Source organism: Mesoplodon densirostris, chromosome 15 (genome assembly GCF_025265405.1).
Source record: "Mesoplodon densirostris isolate mMesDen1 chromosome 15, mMesDen1 primary haplotype, whole genome shotgun sequence".
NCBI lineage: Eukaryota > Metazoa > Chordata > Mammalia > Artiodactyla > Ziphiidae > Mesoplodon > Mesoplodon densirostris.
The window spans coordinates 18,977,591-18,995,823 of NC_082675.1; positions in this window are offsets into that span (position 1 = coordinate 18,977,591).

Sequence of the window (18,233 nt, forward strand, 5' to 3'; positions counted from 1 at the left end):
AGCACTTATTATGTGCCAGATACTGCTCTAAATGCTTACCTACTCTGATTTAATCCTCATAACAATTCAATGAGGGAGATCTGTATCTATTTTACAGAGGCGAGGAATGAGGCTCAGAATTATTAAGCAACTTGTCCAGGGCCACACAGCTGTGAAGTTGCAGCTGGATTGTGAACCAAGGCCCATCTGATTTCACAGCTTGTATTCCTAACCACACGCCTATTCCTGACTTATATCCCTTTGAGAATATGGCGAAAACTACAGACACATGCCCAGAAAAGAGCCCTTGCACATAAGCTCCTAGAGTTTGGCTTACAATGTCAAGGGGTTTCTGGACCCCGGGGTAAGAAGCCCTGGAATGCAGGAGCCCAGAGAAGTGAGGGACTGTAGCTGCCCTGAAGGGCTTCTTCCAGGAGGGGTCTTTACGCTGGCAGGTCTTGCAAGGGGAGTCAGCTTTCTGTGTGAAGGAACAGCAGAAGGACACCTTAGGGAGGAGGAACAGCACACACCGCCGGCAGGGCACTGGGGTGGAGGCAGCCAAGGAGCTTAGGGCATGGTGAGAATGCAGGGAAGCGCTGGGTGGGGTCAGACCATGGGGAGCCTTGAATGCCAAGCTCAGGAGTCTGGACTGTGCTCTAACTGAAGTTTCACCAGTCTCTTACCAGCTAGAAAACCTCCAGGCAGTGGGTTGTGCCCCACGGTATTTCATGTAGATCACACACATGGCAGAGATTTCTGCAGCTGGGACAGGATGAAAAAAGGCCAGCAGCCCTCAAGGGAATGGGCAGGGGACACCAGACCGGCAAGCAGGAGCATGGACCGACCTGGGGTCCAACCCTGCCTCTTCCGCCCGCCACCTATGTGACTGGGGCAAGACACCTCTTCTCACTGACTGAGGTTCCTTTCCTGGGGAGTGGACAAGAAGAAGCTTGACACCGCCCCCGCCCCGCAAATACTGCTGGCAGGATTGCATTAAAAATTGTAGGAAGTCTGCCCGGCACATAGTAGGTGCTCAAGAAAAGCCTGCGGCCACGGCCCCTCTCGTGAGCACACGTGAGCTGCCATCAGAGCCACTTGCTACAGCAGCACATTTGCTGCAGGCGTGAAGACAGCAAAGATTTCAGCTGTTCTGTTCCCTGTGCTTTTTTGTCTTTCTGAGGATATTTCTGGGTGTAGTTCTTTTTTGTTGTTCCCTTCTCGTGCTTTTATATTTCAACACATCTTTCCTCTAAGTGGGTGCCAAATGGGTTTTAAGAGGATAATGAGCTCATTAGAGGCTGGCAGGGAACAGAAAGAGACCGAGGCAGCAGTGGTGGGAAGAGCGAGCGGGGGAAGGGGGGTCCTGACTTGAGTCACCCACACCGTCCTGCCAGTGCCGGGAGGTGGGGAGGGTCACCTGGACAGAGAACACCCTGGAATCTGAGCCCCATGTAAGTGGGACCCGACCTGTGCTCTCCCAGTGTCAGCCCCAGCCTCTGGGACACAGCAGGTCCCCAAGAAACACTGGTGCAGAAAATGAGTGAGAAGACTCAGAGGACTGACCTCTCCCTGGGGCTTAAACCTACACCAATGGGTCCGTGCCATGTGCCAAATGCCCCGCGTGACAGCCTGAGGGAGCCATAAGTTCAGGGCTCTGTGGAGGCAGCTCTGCGTGGTCCTGGGGTGCAGGGGCCCCCGCTGAGTCACAGTCCCACTTCCCCCAGGGAACCTTCTCAGTCTCTCATGCCCATCCATCATCCTTTCTCTCCTGTCTCTCCCTCTCTCCCTCTCCAAGTCTCTCTCAACCTCTCTTTGCCTCTGCCTGTCCAGACAGAACTGGGGAATGAAGCTGACTGCCATCGGCTGAAAACCTACCATAGGCTGAACACTGTGTTTAAAGGTTTTACAAACATCTTCTCACAAACTCCTCCCTCCTGGCAACCTGCAAGGCAGGTGTGATGGTTCCCTGTACTCCACAGCTCGTGTCTGTCCAACCCTGGGCAGGGGGCATGGCTTGGCCTCCAGAAAGTCCCTTCACCTCTCAGGTTCTCTTTGTTCATTACATGCTGGAAGCCAGAATCACATTAACATCCTCTCCCGTCACCTACGGGTGTGTGAGTCGGGAAGGCGTCTTCACCTCTCTGAGCTGCTGATTTCTCTCTGCAGAGTGGGTGGCCCATACAATCTCCCTCCCGGGGTCCAGGGAGGACTTGAGGAGATAACCCATAGCGGCGGAGTTGACGCTCGCTAAAAGCTGGCTGTCATTGTTTCATCTCTCTGTGTTTTACGTGAGACCGCCCTCTGAGCCTCAGTTTCCCCATCTGTTGAAAGTGGTGGATGCCCCCTACCCTGCCTCCAGGGCAGTGTGAGCTGCCACGAGGGTGAGGGTGAGGCTGAGAGGCCCCCTTTTGCGGGCATGACAGTATTTGGTTACTGTAGTTCGTATTTCCAGCCAGAGCCCTGGAGTGTCTAAATACAGCCTATTTTTAGCACCAGAATGAACCTCGGGTGCTGAGCTGCCAAGAGAATGATGGACAGGGCAGAGCTGCCCTGTGGGAAGGGAGAACAGGAGGTGTAGCCTGCCCCGTGGCTCCCTCCCTGGGAGGCGCCGTAGATTCTGGGGAGCAGGTAAGTCTGGCTAGAAGCCCAGGAGGCTGGGCAGGGGCCAGCATTCCCTCCACAACTCCCTGAACTTGACTTGAGGGCATAAGCCCAGGCACCAGCTGACCCCTTGACCATCCAAACTTGCCAAGAAATAGCTGCTGAGAAACCAGGTTTGTGACAGTTCAGTTTCTTCAGTTTTTCTCCAAGAAACTGAGAGCCCAGGCCAAAGAGTAACAATATCAGAAATCACTGGTATTTGTTAAGCACTTACTATGTGCCAGGCACTGTGCTGAGTATCTTATTTCCATTGCACCACTTGAGCCTCACTAGAACCCTTTGAGATGGCTATTAACCTCACTTTCCCCATCCATAAAATGAGGGAAATAAGAGTACTTATCTCGGGCCTCCCTGGTGGCGCAAGTGGTTGAGAGTCCGCCTGCCGATGCAGGGGATACGGGTTCGTGCCCCGGTCTGGGAGGATCCCATATGCCGCGGAGCGGCTGGGCCCGTGAGCCGTGGCCGCTGAGCCTGCGTGTCCGGAGCCTGCGCGTCCGGAGCCTGTGCTCCGCGACGGGGGAGGCCACAACAGTGAGAGGCCCGCATACCGCAAAAAAAAAAAAAAAAAAAGAGTACTTATCTCATAGTGTTGGTGTGAGGACTAAATATTAAATTGAATTAATATGTACAAGTGTCACCTAAGTGTTACCTCTTATTATCATTTGTAGAGAATACATGTGGTCTTGCCTCCCAGTGCCCCTTTTCTCCTGGTATAAGGATCCCATTTTCCTTCACAGGGCTTCCTCATCATTAATTCTCAGCTCACATGGCTTGGGCAGAATGGAATCCCCTCCCTGGTTGCTGCAAACGCTCTCATCCTTGTCTCCTGATACATGTGTACAAGCATTAAGGTAGGGTGTGTATATACCTAGGAGTGAAATGGTTGGGTCCTACTGTGAGAGCACCTTACGACCACCCCGAGAAATGCCGATTTGTTTTCTATAGTGGCTGTAGTGACAACTCCCCCCGGTAGTGTAGGACCATTGCCTACGGCTACAGTTGCCGTCAGCACGCAATGTTGTCACCCTTTTTCACTTCTGCCAGTCTGGTGGATCTGTAATAGATGCTGTATGTGCCCTACCTGTAGAGTTGACTTCCAAATGCCATTTGGAAGCAGCCTCAATGAGTGACTGATGGGAGTTGGTATATAAATGCCCCAGCTCCCTAACCCCACTGACAGAATAACTCTGAGGCTGTGTTTGCACAGGCTCCTTGAGTTTCCCCAGCCTCAGTCACCCTCAGTGGTAAATGAGTTGACAGCACCACACTGTATTTGGTGTTTTCCCTTCCCCGTCTTCCTTGCCCACTCAGGGGAGGAAAGGGGTTAGCGTGCTCTTCACCTCAATAAACTACTTACTCATGCAATCCATTACTTGGAATATATCTTGAGTTATCCAATCTTTTCCTTATCATTAGATGTGTAAAATATTTCCAGTTTTCATCCCTTGTAAGTAAGTCGTGCTATGCTAAACCTCCCAAATGTAGATCTTTACCCAGATTCCTGGAAGGCAATATAGGACCTCTCATGAATGTGAAGTGTAAGCACGATTATACCCATCTTACAGATGAGGAAGCTAAGGCTCACGGAGATTAAGTTACTTGCCCACACATACAGATAGCAAGAAGTGGGGCATGAATTCAAGTGCAGAACTAAGTCTCAACGTCATGATGTAATGGCACGCATGGAGCAGACCACCGGGAGAGCTAGCCCTTTCTCTTACACTCTGCATCTCTCAGTGGAATCCCAGCCTCAAAGGAAGGAAGCTTCCTGAGCTTGGAGACATCCCTCAAACACTTCTCCAGGTAAATGAACCTCCCACTCCTTTAAATCAAAGTTCCTTCTCATCCTTCCTGCTCCTGGACCAGTCACTTGGCCAGTGAAAGAGGTAATGAAATAGTCTGAGAAATACCATTATAATTGTCAGTCTTGTGGCTTTCACTCACGGTCTTTAGGAATCCAGAATTTAATTACCCCAACTAACCCTGGGGAAGAATTTCGCACCCCTGCCTGGTGTGTGAACCCCCTCCAGGACACACCCTCCCACTCATGGGTGCGCTATAGTGTAATGAGCCCATCGTGCCCAGGATGGACGTATTGTGTTCTTTTCTCCAGTTTTTGGCCACTCTGTGCGAAGCTGCAATGGGCACTTCTGTATGTATAGACTTACTTCCTGGGTCAAAAAAAGGGGATTGCTTTCATCCAAGATTCCACATATTTGTGTGTGCACACAGGGGGAACCTTGCTCTGGGCTCCTGATCACAGGATGTGTTGCCTCCTGCATCCTCACCCATCTCCCAGGAAGAGTCTCCAGAACCCCTACACTCCCTTCCCTTGGTTTCCAGGGCAGAGACTCACCTGCCACCGCCCAGCACTCACAGCTCACCTTCCATGTCCATTTTCATCTGTCTTTCCTAAAACTCGAGAAGATAAATGAGAAGGCAAAGTGCCATTAGCTTAAAGTCCTTTAACATCCAGCCATCTGCTATGACGTAATTAAATAAAAAAATCAGAGGGAACATATGGTGCCCATTATAAACAAATATTAAAATTTTGTTTCCCTGGGTAATGACTCCAGTGCCTCTTGCTCCATGGGCAAACTTTATGGCTATCATCGCTTGTTACAGGGAATCAGGCTGAGCCATAGTGAGAAACATGGAAAGAGGTCAGATCTAGTGTCAGACGTTTCTGGCTTGAACCTGCCTCAGCCACATGGTGGCTGTGTGATCTTCAGCAAGTGGCCTCTCTGAGACTCAGTTTCCTCGCTTGTAAAACAGGACCAATCTACTCTGCCTCATTGGGAATGTGTAAGGGTTAAATGAGCTAATGTGTTTAAAATACATAGCACGTGCTAATGTTTATTGAGCACCTACTATGTGACAGGCACTGTTCTACATATTAGCTTCTTTAATCCTTAGAACAATCCTATACGAAAGGTCTCATTGGTTAGCCTCATTTTGCAGATGAGAAAACTGAGGTTCAGAGAGGTTCAGTCACCTGTGCAAGGTCACACAGCTAGGAATGGTGGAGCAGAGTTCAAACCCAGGCAATCTGGCTCCAGAACCTGCACTCTTAACCAAGGGGACTCAATAAGAGTTAGCTACAGTTAGTCCTCAAAGGTGCACTACACAAAAACTAGACATCGTCTAACCAGATGATCCAGCAATCATGCTCCTTGGTATTTATCCAAAGGAGTCGAAAACTTATGCCCACACAGAAATCTGCACACAGTGGTTTATAGCAGCTTTACTCATAATTGACAAAACCTGCAAGCAACCAAGATGTCCTTCAGTAGGTGAATGGATAAATAAACTGTGGTATATCCAGACAATGGAATATTATTCAGTTTTAGAAGGAAATGAGCTATCAAGCCATGAAAATACATGAAGGAAACTTCAATGCATATTCCTAAGTGAAAGAAGCCAATCTGAAGAGGCTACATGCTGTGTGATTCCAAATATATGACATTCTGGAAAAGGCAAAACTATGGAGACAGCAAAAAGATCAGTGGTCGCCGGGAGTTAGGAGGGGAGGGATGAATGGGTGGAGCACAGATGATTTTTAGGGTCGGGAAACTCTTCTATATGATACTACAATGGTAGATACATATTATATATTTGTCAAAATCTATAGAATGTACAACACCAAGAATGAACCCTAATGTAAACTATCAACTTTGTGTGATAATGATGTGTCAGTGTAGGTTCATCAATTGTACAAATGTCCCCTCTGCTGGGGGACGCTGATAGCGGGGGAGGCTGTCTGTGGTGGGGGGCAGCAGGGTGTGTGGGAAATTTCTGTACTTGCTGATCAATTTTGCTGTGAACGTAAAACTGCTCTAAAAAGTAAAGTCAATTTTTAAAAAGGGGAGGAAATTATATACTTGAAAAGGCATGGACCCATTGGAGTAGATGTCAGTGAGCCGTCTAAACTCTGAGCTGGGGAAAAGGGAAAGAGTTGCAGGAAGGAACAGGGGTGGGGCAGGGGATACAGGTCATGATAAAATGACAGTTCCCCTTGTCCAGTGGTTTGATGAAAGGGTCACCCGATCCACTGGTCTTCCCTGTCAGGCAGCTGGCAGCCCTTCTCTGAGCCCAGATCACTTTCCTCCCCAACAGGGACTTCTAAAGAAAGGCCCTAAATCCCTATCATTAAGCCATCCGGTGTCCTCCTTCTCCTCCAGGAGATGCTGTCTTGTGGGTCAATTAGTGCACATTTGCATAGAGGTCCTTAATAGGCTGCTAATTGTCTGGGGGAGATAATGGATGACTCTGCTGGTTCCGGGCAGAATGTTTACCCACAGGGGCAGACCTACAGGGGGCGGCAGAGAACAGAGAAGAAGGAAGGAGGGAGGGGAAGGAATGGGATGGAAGGGAATGAACAGAGCGAATCACTCCTGACTCACATGCAGTAAGGAGTATGATTTTGTGAACCTTTTGCTTTAGTTGTGTGCGTGTATACTGGATTCTAATGTAAAGTGCATTTCTCCCTGTAGGTCCATAAAAATCATTTGAGAGAGAATAGTAGGGAAGAGCTACTTTGGGTAAAGTGGTCACAGAAGGACCTACTGAGAAGGCTTTTGAGCCGAGACCTGAAAAATGAGAGACAGACAGCCATGGGAAGATCTGGGGCAAGACTCTTGCAGGCCGAGAAGACGCAATGCAGACTGCGAGGTGGGAAAGGGCCCCAAACATCCCAGGAACCTGAATCGGGGGCGGGGTCAGAGTGGAGAGAGTAGGGGCTGGGGAGCAGGACCCCATCCTGCAGGGGCCATGGATTCTGCTCAGGACTGTTTCTGAACTGCAGTGTGGCCCACACCTGTTTCTTCTGGTATACAATGTGGAGGGTGGAGGAGGAGTCCCCTAAGGACCCTCCCTGCCCCAGTGGGCTATGGCCATGCCTCTGTGGCTCAGAGAGGCTGAGAGAGTTGCCCAGGGTCACACAGCCAGGCCAGGGCTGAGTTGGTTCCAGGTTTCTTCCCAGTGCCCATGCCTCGCCCTGACAGCCCCCATCACCTCCCACCCTACCACAACGGGTGACTTGCTGCTTGCAGGCTCCATGCTGGCCATGGAGGTTTAAGCTTTAATTTAGGAATAGTGACAGCTCTCATTAGCAACTCTTCCCAGAGAGGAATTTTCCACCAGGGGTTTCACCAGCAAGAACCACTGTCCCCACCCTCCAATCAAGCAAGCCTAGCTTTTCTGTCTAAGGCAGTGCGTAGGTGTGTACGTGTGTGTGTGTGTGTGTATGTGTGTTGGGGGCGGGTCTCTGCCCACAGCCCACTTGTACGGGTTCAAGTTCTCTTCCAGCATGGAGCACCCAGTGCCCTTGGAGGGGTCACCGGCCCCCTGCAGCTGACTCAGAGGAGGACTAACAGGTAGGCTCAGAGCCCATGAGAGCCGGAGGGAGGACCCTTCACAGTCCCCAGGCCAGCTTCTTTACTGACAGATGGGGAAACTGAGGCTTAAAGGGTAAGGTGGAGGGACTCCCCACATGCATCCAGTGACTTACCCAGACCCAGACCTTAAGCCTTGGCACCTTACCTGGGGAGGAAGGAAAGTGGATGAACCACTATTTATTGCACACCTACTATGTGCCAGGCCCTTCCATCTAAACTGTGTCATTGACTATCCCCAGTGACTCTGCTCGGTAGGTTGGTTTTATTCTCACTGTACAGGTGAGGCAGTCGAGGTAGGGAAGGTCAGCCAACTCACCAGAAGGCAGAGCTGGGGAGCGGCAGAGTGAGACTCAAGCCCAGGCCTGTGTGACTCCCGGATGTTAATCATTACCTACAACAGTGCCCTCCTCTGACCTCTGCAGGGTGAGTGGTTGGATTCGGAAGCCCTCACGTCCAGGGGCCTTTCTCCAGGGAGTCTGCTCGGTAAGCTGGCACCCTTCTTGGGGCTCCTCAGCTGGGAATGAGAGAAGTGAACCCCTTGTAGAAGGCATAGGGGTCCCCAGACGCCTGGGATATCTTCACCATGTCCTTCCGTGGCCCAAGGAGTTCTGGCATCCAACAGAAAGATGTCCCATCCCACGCGGGAAACCACTGCCAGAAATGGACCAACACGGCAGCCTCCTGGCTCACCATCTGGACATCACTGAGGGGGCACACGACCACACAGGTGCATGTGCCAACCGAGACACGCACGTGTGAACATGTGCATCCCCCACGTCCCTCACAGCACATATGCATACGTACCCATCCCTACTGGTCCATCCCCATTTACAGCACGTGGAGATGAGACACTTCACAGATGAGACACAGAGGGCGCTCCGTGACTTGCCCAAGAAACATGTTTAGTGTTGAAGGTAAAACAAGAAGCTGAAGCTTCTTGCTTTGACCAAACATAGTTTCTTAGCCCCTGGGATTGTCAAAAGCATAAGCCAGCACATGTCTTCAAAAGTCTAGGCCAGAGTTCCTCAACCTCAGCACCACTATTCTGAATATTGGATAATTCCTTGCTGGCAGGGGTGTGGGAGGCCATCCTGTATACTGTAGGGTGTTAAAGCAGCATCCCTGGCCTCCAACCGTTACATGCCGGTGTTGTCCTCCCACAACTCCCCAGTCCCCCAGTTATGACAATGCAAAATGTCCCTAGACATTGTTCTAGATCTTGCCCTTGTGAAGTGGACCAGAACACCACTCTTGGACCCATCTGACTCCAGCTTTTCAAAGTTGTAGTCTCCCATTCTAAAGCTCCCATTCTAAAGCTCAATTCTAGATTGTATTCTAGTGCTCTTTCAAAAGATTTTATTAGAAGTTTCCATACTAGGAGCCCCGACTTCTAGCATTCTATGCTGGGATTCCAGGGTCAGTTTCAGGTCAGTTGGCAGGTTCTCTGATTCTGAAATTGTGTTCTAAGCCCCTAAGATCCCATCTCCCCCCATGTCAAGGTTGAAACTCTCCCTGGGAGATAGCCATGCCTCGCTGCCTTCCAGCGGCCAGGATGAAAGATGCTCCCATGAATTACATACTGCCTGTCATCTCTAAGTTGCTCAGCAATTACAGAACACCAAGGGTCGTGTGCTGGGAGCAAGAACCTCCCGTTCAGCAGAGAAAAACAGCTGGATGGAAACTCACCAATGATTATAAAGATGTTACCTCTTGCAGGGTAGGTGTAGGAGTAGTTTTTTTTTTTTTTTCACTTGGCTTATCTGCATTTTCTTTTTTCACAATCAGCTGGGGTTTAGAGAAAGAGATGGAGAGCGCGTGTGCACTTTGATGTCCGTTAGACTTGGGCTGGAATTGGCTTCATCGCTTACTAGCACTGAGAACGTGAGGAAGCCACTTACCTTTTCTAAGCTGCAGGTTCTTCACTCATAAAATGGGATGAGGATGACAGTACCCACTGCATGGGTTGTTTAGAGGGTTAGTTCAAGTAACGCGTGTAAAATGCTTAGCTCGGGGTCAGGCGCACTTGTGGGTCTCAACATAATCACAATTATAGTTAACTTCATGTTTGAATCAACCCAGGCAGCTACAGCACGGCTGAAGGCACATGGGTTCTGGAATATGTTAGTAGTTCAGCTCTGTCACCTTATAAGTCAAGACCTTGGGAGGGCACGTCCCTTCTCTGAGCCTCCCTTTTCCTGAGGTGTAAAATGGGCAGGAATACGCCACTTCTCAAGGTCGCCCACAGGCATCTGGCGCCAGTCAGTGCCTGACTGTTATTACCCCATTCCGGAGGGCTGGCGGGCACAGAGCCAGGCGGGGTGGGCCTGGGGCAGAAGTTGGAACTGGAGGAGGCACCTTATCTCTCAACTTATTTCTGATTCTTCTACAAGAGAGGCCTCCCCAGCCCCAACATTAATAGGTCGCTGCTGTCATGATGTCTTTAAATTTAGAATATCCCCCCACAAACACACATCCACCCACACACCCCCAGGAATAAATCTGCCAGGATGGGAGAGAGGAAGGTCTGTCTCATTACCGACCTTCCTCATTCCAGGAGGAAGAGGGAGGCAGGCCAGCTGGCTTGACGCTGGAGGCTTCAGCAGCCAGGGCCCTGGGGGAAGGGAAGCTCCCCTCTTCCCGGCCCAGAGTGCTGGACGGAAAGTCAGGGTGCTCGGATGCTCAATCCATGGGGCTCACCAGCAAGGCTAGTTCAGTGAAGGGGTGGACTAGATGACCACTAAGGTCTGTGGGTTTGAATCTGGATACCCCTGCAGACAGGCTGGGTGTCCTGGGTGAGATGTGCAGCCTCTCTGAGCTGCGGTTTCCTCATCTATAATTGAAATTGTTGCAGGGTCATTTTCAAGGGCGTGTGACCTGTGTGGTCCCACAGGGCTCTGCACTTGGTTTTAATTGTCTTCTGTCACTGTCTTGAATTTCGTAATAATTTTTGGACAAGGGGCATTTTCATTCTGTAGCGGGCCCTGCAAAGCAGGTAGCTGGTTTGGGGTAGTTGTGAAAGTGGAAGGACGCTCGTGACTGAAATTCCTAGCCTCGTGCAGGGCACTGGGTGGAGATGCAAGCCTGGCCTCTCCCTTCCTTTCCTCTTCCTGCCCTATCTTTCAAGCTCATTCTATGACTGTGTGGCCCAGGGCAAGTGGATTACCCTCTCTGTGCCTTCAGTTTCTCCTTTGTAAAACACAAAAACAAAAACTACCCTAAATCTTCTTCTGGTTCCTACTTATTGTTCCCTCTCCCCCTGGCAGTTCTAATTACAATTCACTCACTTACTCATTCATTCATTCATTCATTCAACAAACATTCACTGAGTGCCGGCCATCTGCCAAGCCAAGGTTTGCTGCACGGGCCTGGCCTAAACCAGCAGATCCATCCATATGGAGAGTTTATCCTGGACAAACTTCACAAACGCATCATCTCTGGGGGAAAATGTCTCTTTCCTCATCTCAAAAGAACTTTGTTCTAATCCACAGGATCCCAGGATTCTCCCCACAACCCCAGTCTGGTGCCTCTATACAAGGGAGTACTACTCAGCCATAAAAAGGGAAAAACAATTGATAGATATTTGCGACAGCACTGATGAATCTCCTAGGCATTATGCTGAGTGCAAGAAGCCAGACTCAAAGGGCTCTATGGTTCATCTACATGACATTTTAGAAAAGGCCAAGGGAAAACAGATTGGTGGTTGCCAGGGGCTAGGATCAGGAGAGAGATTGACTACAAAGGGCCACAGAGGAATTTTTGAGGGCGATGGAACTGTTGTATATCTTGATTCTGGTGGTTGTTACGTGGTTGAATGTATTTGTTAAAAACTCACAGAGCTATAAACTACAATGGGTGAATTTTACTGTAGGCAAATGATACTCAGTAAGAAACATTAAAAAAATATCCCAACACACTGTGCTTTTTCCTACAATGCTGGCTGAGCCCCGAAGGGAAGGGATGTTTCCAAGAGAATCAACACCTGCTCACTTCTCATCCCAGGCTCCTGGGATGCTCACCTGGAGGGAAGGGATGGCTCAGCCAGGGCAGGGAAGCTCCCATGAGCACCTGGGTTCCCACCGTGACTCTCATCTCACTGTCTGCTCTGCTCTGAGAACAGGAACACATTCAGGGTTATTTTTGCTCTGAGAAGTACCAGCCACAGGGTACTTTCTCTGCAGGCAGCCGCCACCCCCTGCTGGGTTTACAAAAAAACACATTTGCACAGGGTTTTGTTTTTACATTTGCTTCAGCGGCCTGGATTCTATTAAACGTGGGGAGGGCTGATTATCTGGCTGGAAGCAGCGGATGGGAGAGGGCAGGCTGGAGGATGCTTTAGGCATGCATTTCCTCCCACTCCAAGGAAGCCCTGGGGTCTCTGGGCAAAGGCGATAAAAGTGCTCACCGAAATCACTTGTGCACGCACCAGCATTTCTCAGCCTCAGCCCCACTGACATTTGGGGCTGGATGATTCGCTGTTGAGGGGAGCTGCCCTGTACATTGCAGGATGTTCAGAAGCATCCCCGGCTTCTGCCTACCAGCATCCCTCCACCAGTCGTGACGATCCAAAATATCTCGAGACATTGCCACATGTCTCCTGCAGGGCCAAATCGCCCCTGGTTGAGAACCACTGGCACACGTGTGAAGATACACACAAGCAAGCTCAGCTCAGCATCCCTCTGCCTTCCAAGACTCACCTAAAGAGAGCACTGATGCTCTCTCTTGCACCTCTGCATCCCTGGCTCTTGCCGTAGTGCCTAGCATGCACATTTTGGAGGCTCAAAGGCATTTTGTGGGATGAGCAAACCATGGCAGCACGAGTGATACTGACGGCCACCAGCTGCCTTGTTTTGGAGGACACTGTCCGGCAATCAGACTCTGGCCACCATGCACCACGAGTCAGGTTGTTCCCACATCACCTCACCCGGCCCCGGGATCGAGGTCCATGATTATCCCCCATTTTCCAGGTAAGGAAACTGAGGCACTGAGCTAGTGGGTGGTAGAGCTGGGATTTGAGCCTAGAGATGTCTGATGCCAGGTCCCAGTTTCTGATTATCACACTCCATTTAAGGCAGCTGCAGCCTTAAATATTTTTTAAGGATGAGATGGAGAACAAATAGTGACAGTGATTCCCTCCTTAACCAAACTCTACTCAGGCTCCCCTGAACTCTTTTACACACAGGTGTCTCTGCATTGTCCAATTTTATTAAGAATCCTGCTAAGTCAGTTTAGCAGAACTCCCATCCTCCACATCTGATCACCTGCTAAATCTAATAGGTTTTCTCCCCCTTCACCATTCCCCAGGTAATGTCAGGTCACCTGGTCTGCCTTCAGCACGAATCCTGTTAGGTTGGTTTAGTCAGAATCCTCCCCTATTCCCGATGTTTGCTTCTCATAATTTTCCATCCACTGATCCCCCCACCCCACCTTGCTTTTTAGTTATAAATGTCCATTTGCCCATGCTGTATTCAGAGTTGAGCTGGTTCTGTCCAGATAGCTCTTTTCTCCCATTGCAATAGTCCTGAATAAAATCTGCTTTTCCACTTCAACTACTATCCAGCTCTGGTTGTTGTTTTTTTTTTTTTTTTTGCGGTATGCGGGCCTCTCACTGTTGTGGCCTCCCCCGTTGCGGAGCACAGGCTCCGGACGCGCAGGCTCAGCGGCCATGGCTCACGGGCCCAGCCGCTCCGCGGCATATGGGATCCTCCCAGACCGGGGCACGAACCCGTATCCCCTGCATCGGCAGGCGGACTCTCAACCACTTGCGCCACCAGGGAGGCCCTGTTTTTTTAACAATAGATGCAGATACATGCATCTATTGTTAGATGCATGGGGGCGAGAATGTGGTTGAAAAGCGGAAAATCTGCCAAGATTTATATAGTAAGGATTGTGGACTTAGGTGCAAGACCTACCAGCATCCAAATCCCACTTGGCCACTTACCAGCTCTGTGAGCTTAGGCAAGTGGAGGGGGGGCTCATTTTGTCATTTGTAAAGTGGGGACAAAGACAATAATACAGGACAGGATTTTTGTAAAGATTAAACAAAATAATGCTGTAAAGTGCTTACTGGAGCCTAGAAAGTGGCCTGAGCTCAAAAATATTAGTTGGATAGATACATTCAATAGGCTATGGGGAGAATGGACCCATATAAGATGGAAACCAGAGGGAGAGGTGAGTTTACATCAAATTACCCAGCAAAGGAAGGGTGTTTGAATCCCAGACAGTCCCCACCACACACACACACACACACACACACACACACACACACACACACACACACACACACACACACACACACACACACACACACACACACACACACACACGCCAGAGTTGGTTATTCCTCAATGCCCTCCTGCCCTTCTGATTGGACCAAACAGAGGTCCACTGTGTGTGTGCTGACCAATGACAGGCCGCCAATTAGGTAAGTGGCCCATGCAGGCCCTTCTACCAAAGGAGTCAGAAGCCTGATAACCCCTGGAAACTGCAGAGCCTAATTCAGCATCCCTTGACCCCTTCTCAACAGACATGCTGAACACAGGCAACTCTGCGTTCAGAGTCTCAACAGAGACTGCCTTTGTGGGAGACACCGAGAGGCACCACTGTCCCTCCAGGCCTGACCAAGGGACAGAACAAAGGGGGACCCCCTGGGCCATCAGCCATAGAAGGTTCTGCTTCTCCATGTTAATTCAAGAGCATCCACGGCTCCTGCTGAGCAGCTGAAGAGCTCCGTGGAGCCTCTTTTCAACTGAAAACAGTAATTTGCAAGAGCTCACAATGCAAGGAGCAGACGGAATGGCACAGTTGCACCACAGCCAGCCTTTCTCACAGCCCAGAGCCTGTGGAGCCACTTCGAGGACCAGCAGCTGCTGCAGGCTGGTGGGAGGGTCTGGGGACAGGAGAAGGGCACATCTCAACAGCTCCCTGGAACAAGATGGGGCTTTCACAGTAAAGGGGCAGCCAGCAGGTCATGACTGGTGGATGTTTCCTAGGGTTGCTATAACAAATTACCAAAACTGGGGGGCTTAATACAATAGAAATTTAGGCTCTCATAGTTCTGGAGACCAGAAGTTCCAAATCAAGGTGTCAGCAGGAAGCAGGATTGGTTCCTTCTGGAGGTTCTGAGGGAGAATCTGTTCCATGCCTCTCTCAGAGCTCCTGGCGGTTGCTGGCAACCGCTGGCATTCTTTGCCTGGTAGATACATCACTCCAATCTCTGTCGCCATCTTCACATGCATTCATTCTTTCTGTGTGTCTGTGTCTCTGTTTTCGCTTCTTATAAGGACACCACTCATTGAATTAGGGCCCACTTGAATCCACTGTGGCCTCATCTTAATGAATGACACTTACTTCCAAATAAGGTCCAATTCTGAGGTTCCATATGGATATGAATTTGGGGGAGGGGGCACACTCTTCAACCCAACAGACCAGGTACTGAATTTTGCTTCTGCCACTTGCAGCTGTGTGTTGGTAGACAAGTGACTTAACCTCTCTGGTCCTTTCCCTCATCTTTAAAAAGAAATAATTATAGTATTTCTGTGATGATTGGGTATGATGATGCCGTATAGCAAGTGGCTCCAGGCACAGACTCTGGAGCCAGATGATCTGCCACCAACTTGCTGTGTGACACTGAACAGGTTGCTTAACCTCTCTGCTCATCTGTTCCCCTGTCCATAGGGATGAGGAGATTGAAAGATATCAGGCTCCTCCTCCCCCTCTCATAGCTCTTAAAGGTCCCCAATGGTACCACAGGGGTCCATGGGACCTCTTAGGATTTCCAAAACCCTAGAAATTATACTTTAAGCCTCAAAAATGGTACAACTCTGTGCCTTTTTTGGCTGGAAATGGATTGACTCAGAGTTAGAGTCCATTCTTAAGTAGAATTCCTCATCAGTAAATATAAGTGTCTCTGATAGTTTTTTTTTAATTTAGTGAAAAAAATATTATTTAAAATCATGAAGTTTGTTTGAGAAACAAAAATATTTCCAAACACAGAAGGGAGGAATAAGTCAGTTCTTAGGTCTGGAGAGGTTTGAGCTCTGTGGGGTTAGCTGATATCAGTTAAAAGAACAACAATAACAGCTCTTAGTTATGAAATGCTCACCTCGTGCCAGGCATTTTATTCACTACTGTCCACATCACCTCTCATTTACCCACAAAACAACCCTATGAGGCAGATACTCTTATTACCCTTCCTTTACAGGTGAGGAAACTGAGGCGCAGAGATGGGCAGTGACTTACCCAAGGTCACACAGCTGTTTAGGGGCTAACTGGAGATTTGAATTCAGGTTTGTTTGACTCTAGGGCTGAAACTCTTAACCAAGCTGTTAAGTCGCCCCAGTTGACTATAAGCTTCAGAGCAGAGAAACACAATATGAGCCATACGCATAACTTAAAATGTTCTAGTAGCCACATTAAAAAATGTAAAAAGAAACAGGTGAAATTAGTTTAATAATATATTTAATTTAACCCAATATATCTAAAATATTGTCATTTCAACATGACAGGAATATAAAATAATATTATCAATGAGATATTTTATATTCCTTTTCTTCATATGAAGACTGCAAAATCTGGTGTGCATTTTACACATACTGCACATCTCAGAGTTCAGTGGCCACCATAGTGGATGGTGTAGCTCAGGAGAGCTGGATACCTGCTGTGGATGTGCAGAGCTGGAAAAACTATCTAGACTCATCAGACTCCAAATCAAGAAGCATCACTGCTGCTGTCCCATGGCCTCCTTATGTGGGAGGGAGGGGAGCTGAACAATTTGTTTCTCTGGCATCCAGACTAGTCTAGGTACCAGGTGACTCATTCTATGTGCCCAAGACCTCCAGCCCGACCCCCACCCTCTGGGCAGCTCCAGGCCACCCCCTCTGAGGGCCCTGCTGGGGGCTGACTGAGTCCAGATTGTTCTGGAGCCAATCTGGGCTCTTGTGGACCTCAGAACCCAGCCTAAGCCCAGGAATCCTGTGGATCAGAAACAGCCCTGCAGAAACAACTTCTGCAAGCCAACAGGACTGAGAGTCTATGCCTGGCTTTGAACCGCAGCTCAGACACTCCTAACTGGGAGAACTTGCCCACTGTTCTGTAACATTGGTATCATCTAATACCTCCTTCTTCACAGGGTTGGCAGGAGTGCCAAATGAGGAACTATAAGTGTCACTTTTATCTCCTGTACACTTATGTCAAACATTGACTATGTTACAGAGAAATGCTATTTTTCTCCCCATTTTACAGATGGGGAAACTGAGGCTCTGAGAGATGAAATACCTTGTCCAGCACCACACAACTAGCAAATGATGGATTCAATGATAATAGACCCTTTCTCATAAGGTGGTTGTGAGGACTAAATGAATTAGTAAAGTAAATGAAAGCACTTCGAAGAGTGCTGGGCACATAGTACATGCTCAGTAGACTCTTTGTCCCATCACCACCACCATCATCGTCACCATCATCACCATCCTCACCATCATGGTCATCATCATCCACATTTACATCATCATCATCATCCATGTTATCACTGTTATCCTCATCCTCATCTTCTACCTCCCCATGTGTATCGTGAGCACAAAGCACAGTGTTGGGCACAGAGTTGCCAAGCCTATACCTTGAGCAAGTTTCTTAAGCAGGTTAAGCAATAGATTAGGTTAAATCCAACCAAAAAAAGGTAAGGCTGAAAGATAATTCCTGTTTGAAACACACACACACACACACACACACACACACACACACACACACACACACACACACACACACACACACACACACACACACACACACACCCTTACTCCCAGGACATTTTCTTTGGCCAAAGAACACTGCACCACACAGCTTTGAAAATGCCTTTGGGGAGAGAAAAATAAGTCACCCGCCACAGGTCCTGTGGAATTTATTCTCTCCTTCCCAGTACGAGAAGGCTCAGGAAAAACAGCCTCCAACTTTGGCTTCTTGGCCACTCATGGGGGAAGATGCCAAGTGAAATAACCTCCCTTGGGTCTTTAATGGGCCACTCAAACAGAGGGGGCCTTGTTTGGGGTATTTTATTTATTTATTGTTAGCACTACTGCCAACCAAGTTTATATAGAGTTGCTATAGGTCAAGGTCTGGGCGGAACCAAAGATGCCCTCTCTGGCTGCCTTTCCTCTCACCCAGGGAGGTAGCCTCTTGATGACTTCTTCATTCTTCCATCCCTGA